Source organism: Sceloporus occidentalis, unplaced genomic scaffold (genome assembly GCF_023333645.1).
Source record: "Sceloporus occidentalis isolate IW3139 unplaced genomic scaffold, rSceOcc1.0.p SCAF_3, whole genome shotgun sequence".
In the NCBI taxonomy this organism is placed as follows: Eukaryota; Metazoa; Chordata; class Lepidosauria; order Squamata; family Phrynosomatidae; genus Sceloporus; species Sceloporus occidentalis.
This window is the reverse complement of record NW_028316983.1, coordinates 61,884,920-61,910,581: the sequence shown is the minus strand read 5'-3', so window position 1 is coordinate 61,910,581 and position 25,662 is coordinate 61,884,920. Positions and strand designations below refer to the sequence as shown.

The following is a 25,662-nucleotide window of genomic DNA, read 5'->3' as shown; positions in this document are numbered from 1 at the left end:
GTAAAAGCCATCCCAATCTACTTTAAGAACCAGTAGCCAGATTGGGTGAAGGAAGTCCACGCAGCTGGTGATTGAAACATAAAGAAGATAATGTTTCAACCAGCCAACAAGCCTGCAGGTCCACCGTTGCAAGTCTTTGGCGCGTTACAGACCGCCCCTTTGGGGCGGCCTGTAAGCGCACCTTTCCCTGCTGGATCAGGGCCTCAGCGGCTAGAGTGGCAGCCGCTGAAGCCCCGATCCGCCGCTTTCCAGGCTGCGGGGAAGTGGCAAAAGGCCCCTTCCCCGCATCCTGGAAAGGGGTGTCCTTGGGGCTTCAAGCCCCAAGGACACCCCACGGCGGCGGGGAGAAGGAGAAAGGGGCCGTCTGAAGGCTGCACCCAACGGACCAAACCAGGAAGGAGCTCCGAAACGGAGCTCCTTCCGGGGTCACGGAAAGGACGCCCTAGGCACCCTGCCGCGACCCCAATATGTCACAACCACGCCGCCTCGTTTGGAGGCGGCGCGGTCGTCACGTATCAATGGCGGCAGCCGTGTGGAACGGTCAACACCATTTTGTGTGCGCACAACGTGCACTAGGGTTAGGGCGGTGTGGAAGCACCGCCATGTCTTAACCCTAGTACGCGCTCTGTGCGTACTTTTTAGCCCGTATGTAACGGGCCTTTGTCACAGCCTCACTTGCTGGCGTGAGGTGGTGGAAACATCTTGATTGTGCCTTATTTGCTAGCTGAATTGACCACCCAATATAGCAGCTGGCTCTTAAGGAGGACTGGGTGGTGGTGGTTAGGCGAGGAGACTTATTTAGTTATGCTGCCTCGCATCCTTATATTGGAAGAAAGGCAAGATATAAACAAACAAACAAACAAAATCTCCTTAGCTAAGTAGCCAATCTAGTATTTCAAATGACTGCTTTCTGTGCAAAAAAAAAGGAAAAGAAAAAAGCACATATTACACAGAATAAGTCCCCAACTACAGTATTTTCTATGCAAGAAACAGCATTTTCTGTGCAGAAATATTATCTCATGCACAGAAAATACTGTTTTCTGCACAAAAACCTATGTGAATTTCCACAGAACGAGTCCTGAACTATAAATGGTCTTCAAAAACAGCACAGTTTTCAACTTCACAGATTCTCACAGCAGGCAGAAAATTGCTAAAATAATTTGTGGCTTCGTTTGAGAACAAAATTGGTGAAGAATTATATCCCTAGGCCATATCCCTCTCACCATAAAAGCAACTAAATTTCTGCACAGCAAATTGGTGGTGCTGTGCCTGATTAATTTCCCATTATGATGCAATACGGTTATACATTTGCTTATGGAAAAATAACTAATTACAGTTAACTTGTTATTTTGTAGGCAGTTTTTCCCTCAAGCTCTGGCGTGAAGGGAAGGGGCATTTCCTATAGGGATAGCAGTGGCTCATCTCCCTCCTCTTATTGGTTATTAAGTAAAGAAAAAGTTTATTCCTCAGTGAAACACATGAAATGACCAGAGTTAAATAGCGTTAAGTGCTGGATCCTTAGAGAGCTCAGTCTTTATTGCCATATAAAAGTAAATTTTGGGGGTAGGGTTGAAAAAGGGGGTAGGTGAGAGGAAGAGAAGGGATGATAATGAGAAGTCAGGGAAGGAAAAGTACATAAAACGATAGGTGTGCATGTGAAATAGATCATGATCTATAAGAACAAGTTCAAAAAGAACCAAAACAGAAGATTGGGGTGGTGGGAGGATATAGCCTTCCCTATTGTTTAAAGGGATAAACAGACAGAGGAATAGGCGGTATGCATTAATGTCTGAGCTGGAGTAAGGGGAGAGTAAGAAGGAAAATAAAAAAGCAAAGCATCCCCTTGAAATCTAGACACCATGCAAGTCTTGTTGAAGCATGACGCCCTCTCTGATCCCTAGACTGCAGGCCAGTGCACCATCCAGTGAAATTTAGGCAGCTGTATTTACTGTTGCTATTTGTTGTTGCCCTGGCAGCTCCCTCGGATGTGAATTTTCTGTGTCACTGGCTGAGAGGATTCTGAGCAGGTTTTCTGATGATGTGTTTTTTGTAAAACAAAGAGTTAGGAGAGGGGGAAAAGAAAGGAGCTTCTGGCTGGTACTTTTAACTCCTTCATTGCTGAACTGGTGTGGAACAACTGACACTAGCCAAGAAATATTTTAAGTGCTGTTTTGAGGTCCAGGCCTCTGTTTCTGCCTCTGTTATGAACAACAGTACTGCCATTGTAAACAAAACGATAGTGTATAGACTTGCACATCAGTTGCAGATGTTTAAATTTTTAAATTTAACTTTGATTCATTTGAAATGTAGATTTCAGTCTCCAAAAATTTTAGTCACCAAACCTCAAGGCTGATAACTTTAAAAACAAATAGCCACAATTAGATAGTACCATTGGGGACAGCACCTACCTTTAAAGAAATATCACTGAAGTAAACAGGGAAATCTCTCCATTAGACAGTATGAAGGCATTTATTGCTGTATGGCAGCAAATTTTCAATTATTCGATTTATTATTATTGATCCTGCTGCTATTTTTGCTGTCGTTATGTCAGTGAGAACACCATTTGCATTTTCTATAAAATGATTTGAGGCCATTTCTGCAAGGACATAGCCTGCCACAATGGAATAACTTAGAGCAGACATCTCCCTGGATCAGTGGCCATGCTGATTGCTAGATCTTAGGAGCTGTGGTAAAAATGTTGACTTTTCCAGCCACTGTGGTTGATGTTTACTGTGGCAAAAAGGAGTTTAATAGGTTTTCACTGACTTTTACTTTCCCCTTCTCAAAGAAGTACCATTTCCTTCCTGGATGATACATTAAAAAGCACAGTCCAAAATTCCTTAGTCTCATCTTTTTACGTTTCAGCTAAGATTATGTCCATATGCACATAGACTGATGTGGTTGAAGCTACACTTTCATCCAAAGCATTGCACACTGACATGCAGCTGGATCACAGGATTCCACAGACTACCAAAATCACCCCTGTGTACCCAGTGCATGTGAACTGATAGAGTGAAAGTATCAAACAGCATTTTCCTGCTGTTTTATTTCCTCTGAACAAATCTTGCCAAGGAAACCTTATGAAAGGGTTGCCATAAGTCAGAATTGTCTTGAAGGCACATAATAACAACAAAAACAACATACTGGAGTTGGCAAAGCAGAAATTGTGGGCAATGAAATAGAGCTTCCTTGGATCCATCAGTGTCTTTGTCCAGAGATTCTGGCCTAAATCCAAATACTAGACTCAGCTAGAACAGGTCCACTGCATCAGTTGCTGGATGGCAAATCATCACTTTGGTAAATCCCATTGAATCAGTGGGCCTATGCTAATTGGAGCTCACAACTAGATTTAGACCACAGTACCTTGTCCTAATCCAATAGTGTGTTACAGTATATTCTAAGTATTAAAAGTGTATTAGAACATATCTCTTACAGTTTTCTTCACTCTTGGTTTGTGCTTATTTCTATAGGACGTTGCTGAGTACTTTCAAATTTCTTTTATGAGTCTTGCTGCCAAAGGTTACAGAATTATTGTTTATCGGATCATTTATTACAAGCAAATAGTACTTGATGAATACTAGAGGTGCCATTACATGCTTTCCTGTTTCATGAGCTTCTTGATGAAGCTGCTTTAGATATTCAAGGCCAAGGTTGGTAAACTTTTGTGGCAATTCTACAACATATCTTTCCATTGAAATAGCAGCTGGCCAATTATTTAACCCAAAGTAGAAAGAAATTAAGCTCCTATCAACCTTCCCTGACAGGTAATAATAACCCTATTACCTGTCTCTAACTATGAGTTCACTCCATTAACTCCATGCAGCTCATCACTACCCCAGCAATTCCCCTTCATGCACCCATCCCAGCTTTTTCAAAAGGATAGCTCTTTTAAAGCTCAATACATCAAATCAAATGATTGCCAGTACATGCAACCAAAGAAGCAATGGTATTTTCAAGGTGCCCCTCCTTCTACAGGATGTCACAGCTGATCTGCTGGTGAGCATAATCTATTACAACTGCTGAATCTGAATGTATTCTCAGTTACAGACAGATATGTACCCACAGTGCATATTTCATTGTGTATCACACCAAGATTGTCCCATGGTACCCCAAGGTGCCATGAATAGCAATAGCAATAGCAAGTATGTTTCTATACCACTGATCAGTGAACTAGCACTTGCTAAGCAGTTTACAGTCTGTAAACCAATTGCTCCCAACAAGCTGGATACCCAGTTTACTGATCTATGAAAGGAGGGAAGGTTCAGTAGACTTTGAAGCCCTCTTCTAGGATTGAATTTACTATGTTGCAGCTGCAGTATGAGAATTTAACTACTGCACAATTAGGGCTCCTTGTAGAAAGACGTGGAGCTTGAAAGTATTAATCTTTAGTTGATTTTGATTTTAGGATAAAGAGAACACTGGTGCTGAACTGTAGTTAAACATGTTTTGGATGGACAATGCATTCTTGGATGATGGAAGATATGTAGACTATTCTAAATCATATATGAATGTTGGGTTTTCACTTGCAGTGCTCCATTGATGAATGGATGTAAGGAGTATAGAGTAACTGACTCTTGAGGAGGACACAGACAGGAGACCTGCAATTGATTCAGTGTACTTAGCTCACCAGGTACTAGGGTTACTATTGTGACTATAAATATTCCTAATCTTCAGTGTATTTAAGTAGTTACCATTTTAATTAATTATTTAGAGATATTAAATCATTCCAATAATTGATCTAGTTACCTTAGCAATATCCCAAAACAGCCTAGGATTGGAGGTCCATCCTTCATGCCTGCTCATCCACTACTCCAACACTGCAGGTTCTCACAACAGCCCTGCAAGGTAGAGCAGCAGAGGGGAAAATTGTGAAGGGGACCAAAAAGAAGAGCTATGGGTGGTGAAAGGAATAATAGCTGAAGAAGGGAAGGGGAAGAGATAAACATTTGATTGAGGGAAGTAGCCCTCGGCCACTTCATACTGTGCAGTAGCTCCTTCCACACAAGGGCCACTGTCACTGCCATTTTCCTTTCCCCCTTCTGCCTTTCTCTGTGAGTCCATTGGTGCAGAGTGATGATGTTAAGTTTGCAAGCTACATAAAGGTCATTCTATCAGTAGGATGTTCTCTATAGGGCTCTTCATTTTGTCCCATTGATTTAAAAGCCCCCCCCCCCCCCGAAATGCTAATTCTGAAATAGAGGACATGTCTGGGAAAAGGAGGCTGTATGATAGCCTTACCCTATATTTAAGTCACCCACTGCATGAAAGTTTTGAGAGCTGGCTGAGATACAAACTGAAAAGGAGTCATTATAATGATTATTATAAACAACAACAAGACTCTAACCTGCCTCTCCCCGTGGACCAAGGCAGGGGATAACAACAGATCAACACACAGCATAACGTTCTTCAAAAACATAACATTAGTTAAAAACACATAAACCTGTTAAAACATGTAACAGCAATTTAACATAACAAATAAGACCAGCATATATCAAAACAATCAACCCACAACTGAAAATTCACAATTTAAAAATAATCTGGATAAGTCTGCCAGAAGAGACTGGTTTTTAATGCTGTTTTAAATTCAGACAGCATATTCAACTGTCAGATCTGTTCTGGCAGGTCATTCTGTAGTCTAGGGGTGGCTGAAGAAAAAGTTCTCTGGGTAGGCAACCATGGGAAGTAGAACAGAAAACTTTAGAAAAAAGGAGAAATTGGAAAAGCCCATCTCCCTCCCCTCTTCCTCCAGCTGAGACTCAGCATGGGATCACAGCACCTTCTGTGAAGGGATCCTTTCTACAGTACTGAACACAAGGAAAAAGTAGAGTAGATTCAGATGTGGAGATGTTGCTTGATATGTAAAATAGGTTTGGTTTTGAAAAGAAAACATCAACAGATTTGTCCACAAAACCACTCTTGGTAAATATTCCAGACAAAACTCTCCAACACCAGAACATCACAATCAGAAGAAAGATGGCAACTTTTATTTGCAAAGAACAAAGGAAGAAACCAATGCAAAATAAACAATAAAAGGTAATGACCTTAGACTGAGTGGATCAATGTAAACTTGAATCATGACAGGGAAACAAAATCCCTGATACAGTAAACGAGTGTGCATTTAAACAGCTGGCAGTAGAAACACAACAAGGAGAAAATTACTTTGACTGAATCTTAAGCATCTGCTCTGATGGAAACTCAAAAGTATCTCATGTTGTTTTGAAACAGTCAACATAATGTATGAATAGAAAAATATCCAGAAAGTCCATCATATCAGTATTTAATATAAAAATATTATATTCCTAATAATGAACAGATTAGATAAAAGGAAACTTTAAGATACAAGTGGGGTGAGTCAAATTCATTGGGAAAACTTTGGAAACTACTGTACTGTACTATAATAGAAGATCACACACACAAAAGAGTACCAAACACCTTAGAAAAGATATGTGCAATTATAGAAGATTGCCAGCATAGTGAAACTGTAGGATGGGAGGCTCTGAAAACCTGGAAGAGTTCCTTTAAAAAGTGGAAGTCTGTTTTAAATGAGAAACATAAATCTGATAGCATAGCACAGCAAATGTAAATCTACTATAAGTCAAGTTAAAAAGGAACTTGAGGTGCAAATGGCTAAAAATATATAAACTAGTGATGTTGCCAAAGTTTGTATTTACTTGGCTTGGAACATGAATTTTTCCAGTTCGTAATGCTATAGCTACATTATGAATCGAGCAGTATTTTCCTGAGCAGTTTTTCTCCAGCTCAGACTATAACATAAATCAAATTTCTGAGAATGTGCAGGTCATCATGTGCATCATTGTTACACCCATCCTGTTCTCTGCCTGCCATTGTTGCTACTGCTCCAAGAAAGATATATATTTTTTTCTTTAACCCAAAAGGCATTTTTGTACACCAATGCTCAAATGGGGAAGAAAGCAAAAGTATTTTTTAAACTACAATAAATGCAGCAGGGCTCAGACTTCATCTCCTCGTGTAGCCCTCCTTACTTCCCACAGAACACAAGATACACCCATGGCTCCTATTATAGTGGTCTAAGGTCTGTCAGGGTCGAGGACTTGGACTTTTTTTTAATTAAAAGGGAGGATGATGCTGTTTCCCTGTTCCTTTTCATTGTACAGTAGGTGTAATCCTCAAAGTAGCTGGGATGATGGTGATGGAGTAGATTGTTCCAACAAAAATAACTTGTTGTGAGCTATTTTGTAATGCAAAATATTTCTGGACTTGTACCTGCACTGTGGACATTCCTTGGAGGTGTGGCCATGAGGCTGTTATTATAAAGCATCTAAACTCTTATAGTTGCTGCTAATTCAGTACATATGCCCTATTCCCACTTCCTTTTCTTCCTGGCAGCCAGCACTACTGTTGCTGGTCCAAGAAGAGGGAGTTCCCACATCCCAGTAATATTTCAGTTTTGAAAAAGAAAATGACACATAAGTGGTGAAACTGACAACACTATCCTTCTCTGTCTCTGCAATGAGTTCCCAGAACACATAACAGAAAAGAATAAGATCCTTCTCCTGTAGCCCATTTACACTACGCAATAATAGCATTATGATGCCATTTTAACTGTCATGGTTCAGAACTATGGAATTCTGGGATGTGGAGTTTAAGGAGGGGTATGGGGGGAGGATCAGGACAGGGGACTGTTTATTTGAATTGTAATTTTATTTCGTGATGTTTTTACAATTGCTGTAATCTGCCTTGATTCCCAAAGAGAAAAGGCGGAATATAAATAAATCATACTATTATTATTATTATTATTATTATTAATTATTATTCTCAGCCAGAAAACTCTAGCACCTCACACTGGAAACCTGATGATTCCATAGAATGCAGCCAAGTCAGTTAAGGTGGAAGATAGTGCTATAATTGTGTGATGTGAATGGCATCCAGAAGTTGCAGAGCAAAGAGGCTACCTGACATTTTAAATAGAAATGTCTCTCTGTCTGCAAGGTGTTTATTACACATTGTCATCAACTATGTGATCAATCATTTTTCTAAAACAAATTAGTCAGTAGGTTGGCTTTAGATAAAACAGGAAAGCAAACCTTCCAACATTTCACAGATCGAAACTGGGACATATGCAACCAAGCAATGACAAGTGTGGTCAACAGGGCAAAAAAAGTCATTAATGAGGCAGAACACACCAACTAGGAGAGGCTGGAGCTGTTTGCTATTGCCTGAGCCTACTAGGGAAACTGGGGCTTTTAAAAGCAGCTGGAAAAAAATGGGACAGCAGAGGATTCATTGGGACTCTGCCAAACTGGTACAGTTGGAGAATATGGTAAAATATGGCATAGCATTATGCGCATGAACCTCAAAATTGCTGTTAGATGTAACTATAGTTTAGAGCAGTACTTTTCAACCTATGGTTTGCCAGTTGCTTTGGAGTTCATTTCCCAGAAACACTAGTTAGCATGGCCTATGATGAGGGATTGTGGGAACTGAAATCCGAACTATCTGAAAAACCAAAGTGTGAGAATCCCTGATTTAGAGATGCAAGCCACTATCAGAAGCGATGGAATGAAGATGGCTTGCTTTCCTAAACTATACTTATTATTTGCTTTAGTCTGGACATAACTAACTGTGATTGATGTTGGTTAAAAACAAAAGCCAAAGCTTCCCATCTCCTTTAAACAATGGAAAAAAGAAGGGCCCAGAGGCCTCAGATGTATTTGCATAACACTATAGTTTAGTGTTTCACCTGAACACAGACAACAGTATTTTGTCAGTTCACACCTGAAAGCTTTGCACTATATGTGACAGAAATCTAAAAATCAGTACAACAAACTGACACTTTTAAAGAACTGGCGCAAGACTGAAAACACAGGAATGTAATCATTTGGGAGGAACATTAATTGGTGAAGCACTCTAAGACATGTTTTATCTTCCCATAAATAAACTTGCACTCCAAACAAATCTTCCACTTCTTTGTGTGAGACTGAGAGGAGGACTGGAGAGATGTCGCCAGTTCAGAGGGAAAATTCTCTCTCTCTCTCTCTCTTTCTTTCCATACTGTATCATAGAAAGATGGTGGTGGGGATGTGGAGAGGGACTGTTTACACAGTGAGATCACGGGCAAAGCATCCTCCCAGCAAGTTAACCCTTCTGAAAATAACCCTTTACAAAGCAAGCTAGGCAGAAATAGAGCCTCTGTGAACACATAGAGATAAACAATCTTGAAGGACAAGTGAGTTTAACTCTTTGCTAACCAGATTATGGTAACCAGAGCATTTCTCCTCTTCCTCACTTGCAGAAAAGCACAGACCTTTCATTGTGATGGTTCTACTTTGCATTAATTTCTGTGTGTACAATCTTCAAAATATGCATTTTTTTAGCAATTACAGTGTGCCCTTCTTTTATGCAGGGATCTGTTTTGGACACCTCCCCCCACGTAAAAGAAAAAGTGCATATGCTTGAGCCCCATTACAAGTAATGGGGCTAATGCTTGCGGCAAAATGGGACGGTGGCGGCGCACCCCCCCATTGTTTCTTCTGGCGCACGCTGCTGCTTCGTCTGGCATATGACGCGGGTGCACTGTATGTATTACACTAGCCTTTGACTGCATAGATCACAGAAAGCTATGGAATGCTCCTAAAGACATGGGAGTCCCACTACATTTGATAGTCCTGATGAGAAGTCTATACTTAGGACAAGAGGTGACTGTTAGAATGGAATGTGGGGGGAAAGAATGGTTCCCAATTGGCAAAGGGATGAAGCAAGGCTGCATTCTATCACCCTATTTGGTCAAATTATATAAGGAAAACCATCATATGAAGAGCAGGTTTAGACTCAAGTAGGAGGAGTGAAGATAGGTTGAAGGAACACCAATAGTCTAAGATATGTGGATGACGCAATATTACTAGCGGAAGATGTTATAGACTTGGAACAATTATTAAGGAAGGTCAAAGAAGAAAGTCCAAAGGCATGTTTGCTGCTGAACATAAAGAAAACAAAAATAATGACTATGGATGATCTCAATAAATTCAACCTAGACAATGAGGAAATCAGAATATTTAAACATTTCCCATACCTCGGATCAAACACTGTTCAGAATGAAGACTGCAGTAAAAAAGTCAGAAGAAGACTAGCAATGGGAAGGATATTGTTGAAAGAACTAGATGAGATCCTAAAGAGCAAAGATATACAACTCAGCACTAAAGTCAGAATCATCCAAGCTACTGTATTTCCCCATCGCCATGTATGAATGAGAGACCTGGACAGTGAGGACAGCAGTTGTTTTTTTTTAAAAAAATCAACTCATTTGAGATGTGGCGCTGGAGAAGAGTATTGAGGATACCATGGATAGCCAAAAAGCCAAATCAATGGGACCTTGAACAAATCAACAATGGGGCTTTGAACAGCTCTTCCTGGAAGCCACAATGACCAAATTGAGGCTTTTGTACTTCAGCCACATCATGAAAAGATATGCCCCACTAGAAAAGACCATAATGCTAGGCAAGATAGAAGGTACTAAAAAGAGAGGAAGACCGCATGCCAAATAGCTAGAAACAATTAGGGAGGACATGGGCCTCAATCTACAAGATCTAAGGAGAGCAGTGGAGAATAGGGGGGCTTGGAGATGTCTCATCTACAGGGTTGTCATGAGTCTGGGTCAACTCAAGGGCACTGACTAGCCACCACTGTAACAACATTACACTAGCAAAGATGTAAAAACTGAGGTACAGAAAGGAATAAAGAAAGGCTTCTAATGGAAACCAATTTCAAAGCCTGGTGCATCAGAACAGGAAGAGATCTGATTTCCCCCAAGGCATTTGCTAGACGGTGTGTGGACTCTGGCAAGACTTGGATTCAGAAATGACCAATTAAAAGTACTACATGAATCTTCTTAAATATAACTAGTAACTTAAACATAAACTAGTCTCCGGCCTTCAGGTAAAATTCTGAACAAATTTTTGTTGTCTTTTTCTACTAGGATACCTATGTTATTGAAATACTGGAGATTATTACACCAGGGCCAACAACACAACAATAGCACTAATTGAAGATAACAGAAACATAGTGCTATAGCGATCTATATTTTCACACAGTCATGCAGTTGCACAACAATGAGGAGATAAAAATGATAGAAAAATGCAATTGCATTCTGCATACATCCATTCTTGTAGTGTTGTTGCATGTGCCATTTTGGCATGACTGCACATGTCTGAAAAGCATGATTATGTCCCAAACTGAAAAAGATAAAAATGATAAAATTGATATTGGAAAGAGTAGCAGTAGTTTGAGAAACAGGGAAAGCTGTGGCCACATGAACACTCATCTCTCACTTTCAGAACACTATTTTTATACAGTTAAAAGAAAATTATGCCCTACACCTCAAAATAACATAGAAATCAACTCTAAAACCAATCCTAGCAATGAAAATGAATTGTGTGTACCTAAATGCACTCTAGGAAAAGGTCCCAGATTGCTCTGCAATAGCATGAATAAAGTGTTATTGGCTTCTGCATTTTCGCGATAGTGTAAATCAGGGGTCGGCAACCCCCGGCCCACGGGCCGGAGGTGGCCCGCGGAGGCGGCAGGACCGGCCCTAGCCCGGTCCTGCAGCTGCTGCTGCCGCTGCCATTGCTCCACTTCCTCCTCCACCTCCTCCTGGGCCACATGAAGGGGCCTGCAGAAGCGGCCTGCCACCTCCGCGGGCTCTTCCCAGGGCCCTTGCAGCCCCAGGCCTCTCCCTCTGGAGGGAGGCCTGGGGCCGCATGGGCCGAGAAGGGGCCTGCGGAAGAGGCCTGCTGCCTCCGCGGACTCCCCCCTGGGGCCACACAGGCCGAGAAGGGCCCGCGGAAGTGGCCTGCCACCTCCGCAGGCTCCCCCCTGGGCCCTTGCAGCCCCAGGCCTCTCCCTCCGGAGGGAGACCTGGGGCCACACGGGCTGAGAAGGGGCTCGCGGAAGTGGCCTGCCGCCTCTTGGGCTCCTCCATGGCCCTTGGAGCCCTTTTGGCCGAAGGGAAGAGACGAAGGGAAGGGCCTGGGACGGGTGCCCAAGCCCTTCCGTTCGGCCTCCCTCCCCTTCGGCCAAAAGGGCCCCTTGGAGCCCATTCGGCCGAAGGAAGGGACCGAGGAGGATCGGGCGGGCACACGCCTCCTCCTCCCTGCGGGGCTTCGGTGGAAGCTCCGCCCCGGCATACGGCTCCGCCCCAGAGGGTGCAAGCTCCACCCCCTGGCACGTGGCCCCGCCTAATTGTCTGAGGGACAGCAACCCGGCCCCCCGGCTCAAAAAGGTTGCCTACCCCTGGTGTAAATGAAGCACTATCGGCAAGCTATTCACAGGGATTCCAGGTTCCAGATTCCAACAGGAGCATTCCAGGTTGTTAATGGGAGAAGTACTGGATGAGCATGATGTTGTGTGAAAACCTCCATGCGATTACGCAGTCATGGCGGGAGCATTAAGTTTATCTCCTCTTTCTTATTTCCGTGTGATAATCTCCACTGTATGTTCAAATCAGAAAATATGCTCTCATTTCACATATGTTTTGTCTACACTGACTGAAATTAATACTTTCATTTGGTGTTTAGATAGAACACAAACTTGCTAATAACTACTCCCTAATGGTTAACCCTGAATGTCATGAATTTCGACTGTCTCTTATTGCTCTTTTGAAATACTAGTACTGTGATCCACACCCATATATTGACAATGCATCTCCACACATTTCATGAAGTTAATGTGTGAAGTGTTCAGTGATGGCTGGTGGCTAGAAGGGATGGTGAATCTTTAGGTTTTTAATCCAATTTTAAAGGAGCTATCCAAAATGCTAAGCCTATTTTGGGGGATAGGATGCAGCACCTTGGATAGTGTATTTAAAATTTAGGCTGAAACCCAGAACAGGTTCACCAACCTGTTGACAGGAAAGAAACCATCTGTCACTTCTAGGGTCACCATGGTAGTGGGCCTACTTAACAATGTGTCAATCATATATTTTTCCAATGCTCTTCAAGGGCAATACAGCGTGCCCGTGTTATACGTAGGCACGCTATACGTGGCTTTGAACACACACACTCAAGCCACAGGGAGCACACAGGGCACAAGGGGTGGCGTGTCCCATTCAGATGAATGGGGCGCGCACCCATGGCACTTCCATCTCTTACCTCCTCCTACTCTTGGAGCTTCCTCTACTTGATCCTCCATCATGATTACCCCATTTTATACCCTCCTCCCACCAGCAAAAATACAGTCCCTGCTCCTAGTCACTGTGTAAATGTCACCAATTTCCAGAAACTGAGTGGGATACATCACAAAATTCTCCAGCAGATTTGGGGTCTAACAAGGATTAATCAGTAATGTGCCCATTCCATCTCTTTTGGAGAGAGATGAGTGTTCATGTGGCCACAGCTTTCCCTGTTTCTCAAACTACTGCTACTCTTTCCAATATCAATTTTATCATTTTTATCTTTTTCAGTTTGGGACATAATCATGCTTTTCAGGCATGTGCAGTCATGCCAAAATGGCACATGCAACAACACTACAAGAATGGATGTATGCAGAATGCAATTGCATTTTTCTATCATTTTTATCTCCTCATTGTTGTGCAACTGCATGACTGTGTGAAAATATAGATCGCTATAGCACTATGTTTCTGTTATCTTCAATTAGTGCTATTGTTGTGTTGTTGGCCCTGGTGTAATAATCTCCAGTATTTCAATAACATAGGTATCCTAGTAGAAAAAGACAACAACAAGAGGAGGTAGAAAAAGAGGTTAATGAAGTGTAAAGCTGAGAAAAGAAAAAGTTGATGTCAAAGGGAACTGTGGAAAAATTTCCCATAAGAGCTTAGTGATCTGTATGTGCTATTGTCATTAAGCAAATCCACAGCAAAATACTTTGGGGGCTGGTGAAGTCTGGGCCAGGACTAAGCAAGGAGACCAAAAGGCCCATTTTGGGAAATTCTGAATTTCAAACATTGGGTTAAATGGAGAAGCCTAGTACTGAACTGTGGCAGGTCTCTTGTTGAAAGCTCTAAGAAAAAATGTAGATTAGGCCTACTGAAGCCACAGGATGAACTCCTATCTGTTTTAAGCTGGCAAAGCCTTACATTACGTTTTCTTCAAACAAGACAGGGTGGGAGCCAGCAGCCAGTTGGCAAGGTATATTCCTCACAACACAAATGGGCTAAGATGGCTTAGACTGGAATCCCATACAAAAGATTCTGACTCCCCCCCACCCCAGCTATTCATAGTGGTTATTGTGTTTTTAAAACTGTCCCTCTTTCTAGACAGTGCTCTGCTTCATTCTCTGGGTTTCATTCAGCTTGTTACTCACCTACTTCCTACAGGATTGGTAGAAAATGTTAGATATTTGTCACTTGCTTCTCCCTCCTTACACTCTGGCTAGGAATTCCCAAATAAGGAAGGAGCTCCCTTGACTATAATGGATTCTAGTGGAAAGGGTGGAAGATGTGATTGAAAAAGGATCACAAAGATGCCAGCAAGCTGAAGGGAATGCAGGAAACCCAAGGGAGGAATGAGAGGAATTATTCACTGTCCACTTGCCTCCTGAAGAAGTCAGGAGGTGTCTAAAAACAGCAAGTTGAAACTGGGTCGGCAGTAGGGCCTGTGGGGAAAGCTGCAGCCCAAGAGAATGCAAACAGGCTGAGCATGGAGTTCATCCCTCCTGAGATCTGGGTTTCTTCTTTTTTCTATGCTTTCACTCATTTCCTTGAGCTACAGTCAGTTATTTATTTAACCTTGCAACTGAACTGCACTGAGAATGCCAAGTGTTGGAGCTGCAAGTGCTCTTGCTGAAGTTGTGTTTACATATGCACAGGCATATATTTGTTACAGTCTCACATGTGTGCACATAGCCTGCACACACCCATGGAAAGTTGGATTTCATTCATGCAAGCCTGCAAAATACCCATAGGCTTGGGGCATCTCATCACAAGTAAAGGATTTTATCACACGGGAGGCATGCATCCTCCTCCCATCATTAAATTGCCATTAAATCATGTTAATAGCATGATCAGGGGAAGATTATCATAGCTCTGTGCACTTATCCCATTTCTGTCCCATCTGTAACCAGTAATGGAGGCATCATTTGGTCTTAATGGAAACACCTCCATTATTGTTTAAAGATGGGCCAAGAACGGGATAAGTGTATAGGGGTGTGATAATCTTCCTCCCCGATCATGCTATTAACATGATTTAATGGCAATTTAATGATGGGAGGAGGACACTTCCCTCCTCTGTGTCATAATCTCCAAAGACTCAGAAACATTAAAGTCAGCAATCATAAATATTTCATACACACACAGTACAAAAAGGCACATATTAAGAGGTATAATACATATACCCACTTAAGAGTCTAATATTTACAACTGGCTAAGCTTAGATTTTGAGAGCCAGCATGGCATAGTGGTTTGAGGGTTGGCCTACAATTCTGGAGTCCAGGGTTCAATTCCCATCTTGGCCACGAACCCCACTGGATGAGCTTGGGCAAAGCCACATGTCCTCAGCTTCGTGGGACAGCAATCGCAAACCTCCTCTGAACAAAGCCTGCCAAGAAAATCCCATGATAGATTTGCCTTAATTTGCTGAAAATATATTTCCCTCTTTTAATAAGACAAAATATACAGTTCCAATGGAGTCTTAAACTCAAGAGTGCAGTAATTTGATGGACTAATATGAAACGGTTTTCCTTGTCTTGATAACAGTACACATGCAACAGAAGAAAGAATGATCGCATTTTAACCTATCTGTAAAAACCACCTAACCAACCAGCCAATCAATCAACCAAGTGAACCAAACCCAGAACAACAACAATAAAAGTAGAGACGACATGTATGTACTTTATGGAGAACATATTCAGGGGTAGCCATGTTGGCCATGAGCAAAGTACAACAAAAGCACACACACACACACACACACACACACACACACACACAGAGGCAATATCTTTATTAGGCCAACCATCAAGTGCAAAATGCATTATGCTGGCTTTCAAAACTCATTGGCTTCTTCATCAGGCAAATGAATTTTACAAGAGCAGAAGAGTGATGGTGCTGCAGTCATGAACCTGTGAGGTGTTTAAGGCAGTTTTGAGGTTCAGGCAGGTAAGGGCTATACCACTTCTTGTCACTTCTAATGGAGAAGGACATTTTATTGCCCAGTTTTTATTGCCTTTGTCCTCAGTACCCTCATAGCCTTAACCAGCATCTCATAGCCTTAACCAAAATAAGAATTCAATACAGGTATTTTAGAATGAGTGTTAATGTAAGCCTGCCAACCTATACACATTAATAGACAGACATCATCATTCTGTACCAGCAGTAGTTCCCTAATGGTTCCAAGAGATTCCAACATCTCACAGATGAAAAGTGGGATGCATGTGGCCAAGTAGCATCAGAGTATGGTCATAAGGCAAATGTTATTAATGAGGAAGATCTCACAAGCTAGGAGAGGCTGCAGCAGTTTGGTTTTATCTGAGCCTACTGGAACCTATGGAAGCCTGGGATTTGTAGTTTTACAAAGTCTTTAGCCTTCACTGCCAAACAGTGCTGGTGTCTCATAAAACTACATATCCCAGGATTGGATTTTGTAGGATGGAACCATGGCAGTTAAAGTGTTGTTAAGTGTTGTTAATAATGTTAAATTGCATTATTTCTACAGTGTGGATGCACCATTAGAATGCACTGTATTCAGTACAGGAGGCCAACTGGATCTAGGTGTATTTTCAGACTATGAACCTGCCCCATAAATCTCACCAATAACAATTACCACTCTGGCTATGCAGTTTATTCACCCCAACACTAGCTCTAGCTTTTTGACAATAGAATATAGTGCAGCTTGTATTACTGAGTTGCGTGGACATTCTGTGTATCCTACTGTAAAATCTCACTAATGATCAAAACCTTGATTTTGTCACGAGTAAGAGAGAACAGGCACTTGTTTTAACAGAGTTTGGAAATTATATTTTGGGGACTACAACTTCCACAACTCTACTACCCAATGTGGCCACTGGCCTTCATCATATTGTCAGGGGATTCCATAAAATGTAGTTTAAAAAAGAAAAAAAAGTTTGTTTTGCTAAATTATCCAACTTTGCTCATATTAAATTAGCCAGACTGCTCTCTGGAGCAATGGAATCAGTCACAGTGGAAAGCAGGGTCTGCACAATTGCAGCAGCCCTTTGCCGACCACCAAGGAGTTGCATTTAACTTCAAACAGCTTTCACCTGCAAGAGCCAAAAAACAAACAATTGAGATTTACTAGAGGGAGGCTATCAGAACGTTCTCCACCCTGTCTGAGATATTAAGGGGGAAAATTCCTTTTTCTCAAGAGCCCAAAACAAACAACTAGCTCTAAACAGACTTCTAATCAGGAAGGAGCAGAAAGAGTCAGCCTAGCAGAAGCCAACCAGGGTTTTGTTCAACAACTGCCCAAGGGCAAACAGAACATTTAGGCCAAAACTCAGTTCTGGTTAAGTCCAAATTTCAGAATATACCACTATTGTGGTATTCAAAATATTACTACTCACAGCTTTTAAACTGTGATTACACCAAGAAAGAAATAGCAGTGGCCATCCTTACTGCACAATGCTGCTTCTGAACTGTAGCTGCTCTGTCTCCAATCTGTCCCTATTCATTGATAGGGAAAATCCATCAATGACCTGGGAAGCATGTAAGTCCTCAGCTGCAAAATGTTGTGCATTTGAGAGTCACATGGTATCAGTGTCCCCTCCTCACCCTATCCCCCCTCACTATTCCTGATTACTGTTATTATCTATTTCTTTCTTTCTTTTTTGCAGAAAGCTCCTGACTTTGAAAAATGGCCACTGAAGTGAGTTCAGGGACCTGCATTGGAGCCAGGCAGTATTTGTATGGTGGTTTCAAGGAGAAAAGCCGCATGATAACACCAACATGCAGCCCAAATGAAGTTTGAATTTAGAAGTGGTAAAACGCCTTATTTAGCTGTGCAATAATCCCCAAAACGTGCTCACACATGCATTCATAAGAATTAACAATATAAAAGGTAATAGGATAATTTTTAAGGATTGCAGGAGGTAATACTGTACTGGTTTGAGAAGCAAAGTTTCCAGTCAGGGGATTCTGTGAAATAAAGTGGTTCAGCAGTTGCCAGAAAATGTTGAGGAGTCAAGTGAGATACTGACAGAGTGTCTCTCTGAATCCCAAATGATACCAAATTGGTACTGCCCAATTGGGAACATATAAAGCAGGGGTCGGCAACCTATGGCCCGCAGGCCGGATCCGGCCTGCCAAGGCCTTGGGACCTGCCCCAGCCCGGTCCTGCTGCCCCCGCCGCAGTTTCTGCGCCGCTCCAGGCGCCCGCGGGGTCTTGCTGCCCTCCTCCTCCACCGCGCATGGCCGCACGGAGGAGGCGGAGGAAGAGGAAAGCAGCGAGGCCCGGGGCGGAGGAGGCGAAGGTGGAGGCAGCACCTCCTGCACGCGGCCGCGCCACCCTCCCCGCCTCCCCGCGGCCTCCTCCCTCCCTCTCAGCCTGCAGAGGCTGAGAAGGAGTGTGCAGGGCCACCGGCAATCGCTGCTATCGCCGGTGGCCTCCTCCCTCCTTATTTATTTATTTATTTATTGGCTTTGGCCCACCAGTTGTCTGAGGGACAGCAACCCGGCCCCCGGCTCAAAAAGGTTGTCTACCCCTGATAGAAAGGGCAAAACCTATCCTGGGGCAATATTGGGATTAAGGTGAAGAATAGAAATGGAAGTATATAAATGGTTGGACAATCATTGCGAATGTCTGTAAACAAAGAAGTCTTACTCCCAGAGGGAGGGAATCTTGGACTTCTATTTATGTGCAAGCCCAAGGTCTATCACCACATCACTCCTATCAGTGAAGGGATTATGCAGAAGTCATCTATCCTGACTAAGTGCCCTGGTTTCCCCCATGCTGAGCCTAAAGGATCTCCTTATATGGTCCCAGATTTCCTTGTATGGTGAAATGGCTTCCTCCACACTGGAGCGTCTTCAGGGCTATGACTCTTTAGACAACCCCGTTTCTGTTAATTTTATATTGAATAGAAGGATACTGCATGGAGGGATGATCTAGGGGTAACAGGTGCCTTAAGGAGACCCCCCAAAAGAGGGGAAGGATGGACACATAGGCTCTGTTTTTTCCTACAGTGGATCCAGCCCCTTGCTATCCTACTATAGGAGAGAGCTGGACGTATCTAACAAAAAGGGCATGTCAGAAGACACCGACAAATGAGTTTAAAAGTGCTGTCTGTGTGAACCATGGAAATGAATGGAATCTGGTGGGATTGCAGAAAGATCTTCCCATAGACAGAAATGAAATTATTAAAGCAGTAATGAAATTCGTATCTCAGCTCTGATGTCATCATTTCATGTCTGGCTGCAGGAAGAAGGTTCTGTGATCCTGCCGGCTCCCCATGAAGAGGGAATGACCATAGAGGGGGCTTCAGAGGTTGTTCAGTAAGTCAAGAGGGGCCTTTGGGGAAATGCAGAGGGAAGAAGGGAATACCAATCAGTGCAGTGCCCCACAAATTACTTATGTACAAGTAAGGAAAGCATATTGTGCATGCCCCTATCAAGATGTCAGCCATCATGTTTCAGATAATCCATGGGCAATAAGCTGTGCATATTCTATAACAAAGTGCTTCACAATGGATAACCACCTACTTGCAAAGAGAATCAAGTAAATCTTTGTGGCATCAAGCATGGACGTAATGCAACTTGAGTAACAGAAACTGTTCCAGTCGGTTCTAATAGTCTGTAGATCACCCTCTACATTCCCAGCAAAAGAGGGAAATAACTTTGATACATGCAAACTGAAGTAAGAAAAATTCTATCCAGGTGCTAAAGGTTTCTTAAACAGGGAAAGAATGTTATTTCCCTTGGGTACCAGAGCAACAATAGTGCTTTTATTTTAGCCACTTTCTGTATCAAGCTGGTAGATTTTTTAAAAAAAATATATTATGGGGCCTTTTAACAATCCATTTGAAGTCAGAGGTGGTCACTTTACAAAGTGTCTGCATAGAACAACATCTGGTGCTAATGCCTGCAGTGTGATTAACCCATGATTTGCCATAGGGCAAAGCTGCATAAAGCCTGTTGATTAAATGCTCAGCTAAGAATATTAAAAGATTAACGGCAACATAGAAAACTGATAGTGTAATTACAAGCTTGTCAGGTAACCAGTGGCATTTCTTCTGAAGGTACCAAGTGATGCCTGAATGTGTGAAGACAAATACCGACAATTCAAACAGTTCTTGAAAGGTAAACTGCGTGTGAGCACTTAGGAAGAGAAAAAAAATGGACACAGAAAAGAATTTACTGTGTTTGTTTGTTTAGCATATTGGAAAATGCTTGTTCATGTAGAGAGCTTGGGAACCTTATTTTTTTGAACTACAACTCCCAGAATCCTATTAGTCAGCTGGTTGAGGGATTCTGGGAGTTGTAATAATAATAATAATAAAAGGACTTGACAAGGAGCACAGAACCAAGTTTTGCTCTGACCGCTTGTCTGTCTCCCATTATGAAAGTTTATAGCTATTCTGAACCATAAAGCTGGCCAGTCCTGTTGTCAGCAGACCTCCCTCAGGTGTCCTCTAAAGAGTAAGAGTAGAATGCAGCCTCTCTGTTGCCCATTAGAAGCTCCCCCCTTAACTAAAAAGCTAAATGGGATGGATGGCTGGTGGTATTTTTTTTCCTGGTGTGGTCCTTTAGGGAGAGAAGTGAAGTCACTAGACTTGCTTTCTTGGCTCCTGCACCACACCCATTGCACTGGGAGCTCTGCTCGACGCCTAGGAGTGAGGATTAAAACACTTCTATACCCGGCACCACACCTCTAGGCAGGCCGGCTGTTGCTGAGTTTATGGTTCTTTACCTCTAGAATGGGCTTCCAGGAAACCTGCTTTCCAGATTCAGCATTTCTGGGAATGCGGTCACATGATAGTGGACAGTGGAGACTTGTTAATAGGTCATTGCTCCAATATGCTAACCCGTTCATTGCCAAGGCTGTTTAACAATGACTATTGGAGAAGGGGAACTATGAATATCTTGGCCCATAAAGAGAGGAGAGCAAGGTTTCACTGAGATGTAGCTGTAAACTGTGGGGAATGAGGGGTGGGGTGGGTGGGTAGGTGGGTGGCAAGGGAGGGGAAGCGTCCCAACTGGCAGAGTATACATGTCTGAGGCCTGTTTCTAGCCCAGACTTGACGGGTTAAGCCACGAGCCAAGGGAACTGTTTTCTAAGGTCAACAAAAGCTGCACCTGCCCACAGGCTCCTGTGTGCAGCAGGCAGCACAATCAATGGCTTGTTCCTTTCATAAGTGCCATTGGAGCGCGATGCCCAGGCCTTGGGCCAAACTGCTGATCGCATAAAATATTATTTGTGTTTTAAAATTCCAGTAATTGACTATGCACCGTTTTTTTCCAAGCCCTGTGCCAACAGCAGTAAAATCAAAATCCGTCCCAGGTTATTTTCATCATGCAAATTCCCATTTCTGTAAACAGGAGTAAATGGCAAGGCCCAAGGCTCCCAGCAGCTGGAAGGCCCACTGCCAGGCCGACATCCTCTGTATGGGAGGAAGCACGTCTAATTACTTCTGAGAGTGGCAGGATGGAGCACAGCAGACAGCCATGTGGATGGAGGTGGGATGGGAGAGTGGGCACGGCTGAGCTCCATCACCCAGACCTCTGCTCTATAGGTGCCATAGCATCTCACTGCTTTGTTTCATGCAGCATAACCCAGCTCTTGCAGAAATTACTTTTGGGGACTACAGCTCCCCAAATATCCCAGCCAGGAATTCAAGGAGTTTTAGTTATGAAAAATAAGTTCTCTAAGCTGTGCTTTAATGTTCTGTAGGGGCTAGAAAGTTGGCATATGGCAAGGATTCTAGACCTCAGATTTGAGAGGAAAAATCAAATGCAGAGCACTGTGTATCTTCAAGAGCTTAGGTCCAAGTTACAACAAAATGCTGCATGCTATGCGATTGCCAGTGTCCCACAAACTCAAGGGACTGCCAGTGTTATCACATAAATAGCACTGAACATGGGGTACTTAGCCTGTTTTGTGTAGTGGCTAGGAGTGTTATATGAAAAACAAGGAAACCTCCCCACAAGTCAGAAAGCTAATCTTGTGATTCTGGGCTCATTTGTACAGGATTGTTATGATTATAAAATGGGAGGTGGGAAGCGCATGGCTACTGTGAACAAAACTCTTGTGAAAGAAAAAATGTAATAAATAAATAAGTGCATTCTCTACAGGTCATTTTTACTTTTACTTTTTTACTTTTACTTTTCCTGAGGAAAACTGGGTGAATGTGAGTCCTATATCCCCTCCCCCATTCCAGATTTGGGGAAAGCTCCTTCAAATCAATGTGATTATTGTAGGAGCAGCCTCATTGGATGGGTGAGTGTGTGGTTAATACTTTCTTTTTGGGATTCAATACCTACACACACACTTCCTTCAACCACTCACTCACCCATCCAATGAGGCTGCTCCTACAACAATCACATTTACAGCCTAGTCAAGTCTGCATGCTGCCCTTCCCTCATATAGACTGTGTCTACACTGCAGAAATAATCCTTTTGACAACACTTTAATTGCCATGGCTCAATGCTATGGAATTCTGGGATTTGTAGTTTGTTGTGGCACCAGAGCTCTCTGACAGAGAAGACTAAATCTCTGGAAAGCCATTGGGCAACCTTTGGCAAATCGCACACTCTCAACCTCAGGGGAGTGTCAAACTTCTTCTGAACAAATCTTGTGAAGAAAAACCTGTGATGGGTTTGTCTTAGGGTCTCCATGAGTAAAAAAATAACAAAAGCTAAGTGTAAAAATGCAATCCTATTTGTATAGGAGGTATACTATCCTATGCAAATATGTAGGATTTTACTAATAACACCAGATGACTAAAAGCAAATCAGACTTCAAAACAAAACAAAACAAAACAAAAACAAAATAAACCCTCACTTAATTTGGGATCTGATTGCTGTCTCAAATGTGAGCTAGTGGATTCTAAGGTGCCTAGAAATCACATCCTCTGAGCCAGAAGCCTTGATTGCTGATCTAGATATATATTAAAATGGTGCTATTTTTGCTGTGGTAAGTGGATCATACTTTATACATCCTTATTTGCAGAGATCCTTATTGAACATAAATTTAGGACTGAGTCCTTTAGTGAGAAAAAAATTTGGAGCTGAATGCAGGTTGAATTCTGGGTCAAATTAAGCATTGTTGCTAGAGAATATATATGGCTCATGTCACAATAACCCTGTGGAATAACTAACCTTGAGCAAACTCAAAATGTCCAGTTTCATGAAAAAGAGTTACTCCTTTACCAAGTAGGTAAGGTAAAAACAAACACCAGTTTGCATGGATTATGCAATGCCTGCATGGCATTCATTATTAGTGTAGTTCAGGTTCGGCAGGAGGAACTTAATACTGTAGAATGAAGTTTGAGAAAATAGTTCCCAGCTCTTTCTAAAGAATTACATATCTGTTGTTTTTCTGCTTGTGTTGTGCTACTGTATTCTTTTTGAGTAAGTTTATCATTAGAACTCATTGAACACTGAACTACATAAATTGTAAGTTAGAGAAAAGTTTAGTAGGGCATCAAGAAGAATTAAACAGTGCATAATAGGTAATGCTGTTTTATCCGTCACAGTGTGAATAAACAAAACTTTATTTGAGCAGTGGGGCCATTCTGGGAGTGTTCTGCTCAAACAACCCATTGCCCACTCCAGGGCTGGGATTAAAAAAACCCAGCTGTGTGAGTTGGCACCAGAAGCTGTCTATATACAAAACTGGCTGGCTTGTAGCTCTGTGTTATATATGAACTCTGCATCTCAGGAAGACAACTTAGTTTTATTTCCATAGTATAAACGGAGGCAAGGAGCCTCTTCGAAGATCAACCAAGGGTTGCCACTGCTTACAGAACAATAATGATAGCAGGGGTTCCCTCTGCCCCATGCTGCCTGTGGAAGACAAATAGCTCCTTCTAAATTTTAACTCAGGCCACCCATGTCTGGTGTAAAGTACAATGCGAGTCAGTGGAGCTAGTGTTTTCTAGGTCAAAAGTGTGGGGACTGAATCCACTATGGATTATACTCTGAACCTGAATGAACTCTCCAAGGTGCTGAACCGATTTTGGTAATAAGGTTCATTTCCTTGGACCCTGTCATGGCTGCAGGAGTTTACCACATACCCTGCAGCTGTGGACAAGTCTACATAGGGACTACTAAACACAGCATCCAAACACAAATCAAGGAACAGGAGAGACACTGGCTATTTGGTCAGCAGAAAAATCAGCAGTAGCAGAACATGTAGTAATAATAATAATAATAATAATAATAATAATAATAATAATAATTTATTTAGATCCTGCCTCTCCAGCAGGATCGAGGTTATAAACCATCCAGGGCGTAAAATGCTATTTGAAAACACTGAAATTCTGGACCATGTCTACAACTATCAGGTCAGAATGCACAGGGAAGCCACTGAAATCCATAAACACCTGGACAACTTCAACAGGAAAGAAGAAGCCCTTAAGATAAACAAAGTCTGGCTACCAGTCCTGACAAACACCAAAATCAAGACCAAGCCCATGCAAATGAAAACTACCCAGGGCCAGGGAAATTTCCCAGCAGACAATGGATCATCAGTTAAATGGACACCCTGAGACCTTGCCATTCAACAACAGATCAACACAGAGATTAACATGTAAATCACTTCCTCTAAACCAAGGGTCACATAGTATTATACCCCACTGTCTGCCACACATGCTGGTGAAACCCCAGGAATAAACTCTTCCAGAAAATGGTCACATAGCCAGAAAACCCCACAGAAAACTAATTGTAAATACCCGTCTCTAAACTACAAATCCCATGAATCCCAATTCAATATTCTAACTGCTTCATCATGCAGGTTCATTAAAAGAGAGGGCTCTGCAAGTCAAATTGTTGTACAGAGGACAAAGGTTGTCTATGTTTTGGTTCCAAGAGCAAGAAAAGCTCATCTACAGAAATGTTCTTCTGTGTACAATCACATTTACTCTTGCATGTAACTGTATGCTTGCAATTTATTGTAGCTTCAAGCTACAGGAGCTGTGGCCACTATTAAATATATTCTTTGTAGATAAGACACTTTAAGCCCTGAAGAGCTCTGGTGGTGCAGTGATTAAATGCCTGTACTGCAGCCATTCACTCATAAACTACAAGGGTGTGAGTTCGATACTCAGGGTCAACTCAGCCTGGCATCCTTCCGAGGTCACTATAATGAGTTTCCCAGCATTGTAAACTGCTTAGGAAGTGCTTAAGTGCACTAATAAGCGGTATAGAAATGTACTTGCTATTGCTATTGTTATTAAGCATCCTGAGTAAAACAACAGTTAAAAAATTAATGCATTCCCATTGTTCAAAGCAGATAATATCAGCTAGAGATCAAGATGCATTGGAACCATGACAAACACATGCTGCGGTGCCAATCTGCCCTGAACTAGGAATGGAAAAGGTCTTTTCTGCCCCTGCTGCAGCCTCAGGGTGGCTTCAAGTTGCTCCAGCGGCATGCGGTGTATAAACACTGTGCTGCTGGAGTGTCTTGAAGCCGCCCATATCTGAGTAGCTGGCTGGTTTCAGGGCAGTTTGGAGCATGCGGCATGCAGATGCTGCCCCCCCCCCAAGATGTCCAGAAG

At 42.4% G+C, this 25,662-nt stretch overlaps 1 long non-coding RNA gene across 1 annotated transcript in view; it reads right to left on the bottom strand.

The window, feature by feature from the left end:
• LOC149316037 (uncharacterized) overlaps positions 1-20,903 on the bottom strand; it is a 54,435-nt gene extending 33,532 nt beyond the window's left edge. Inside the window, exon 1 of the long non-coding RNA XR_016280694.1 lies at positions 20,853-20,903. This is a non-coding gene — a long non-coding RNA (uncharacterized LOC149316037). The remainder of the gene's footprint in view (positions 1-20,852) is intronic.
• Between the last annotated feature and the right edge of the window lie 4,759 nt (positions 20,904-25,662).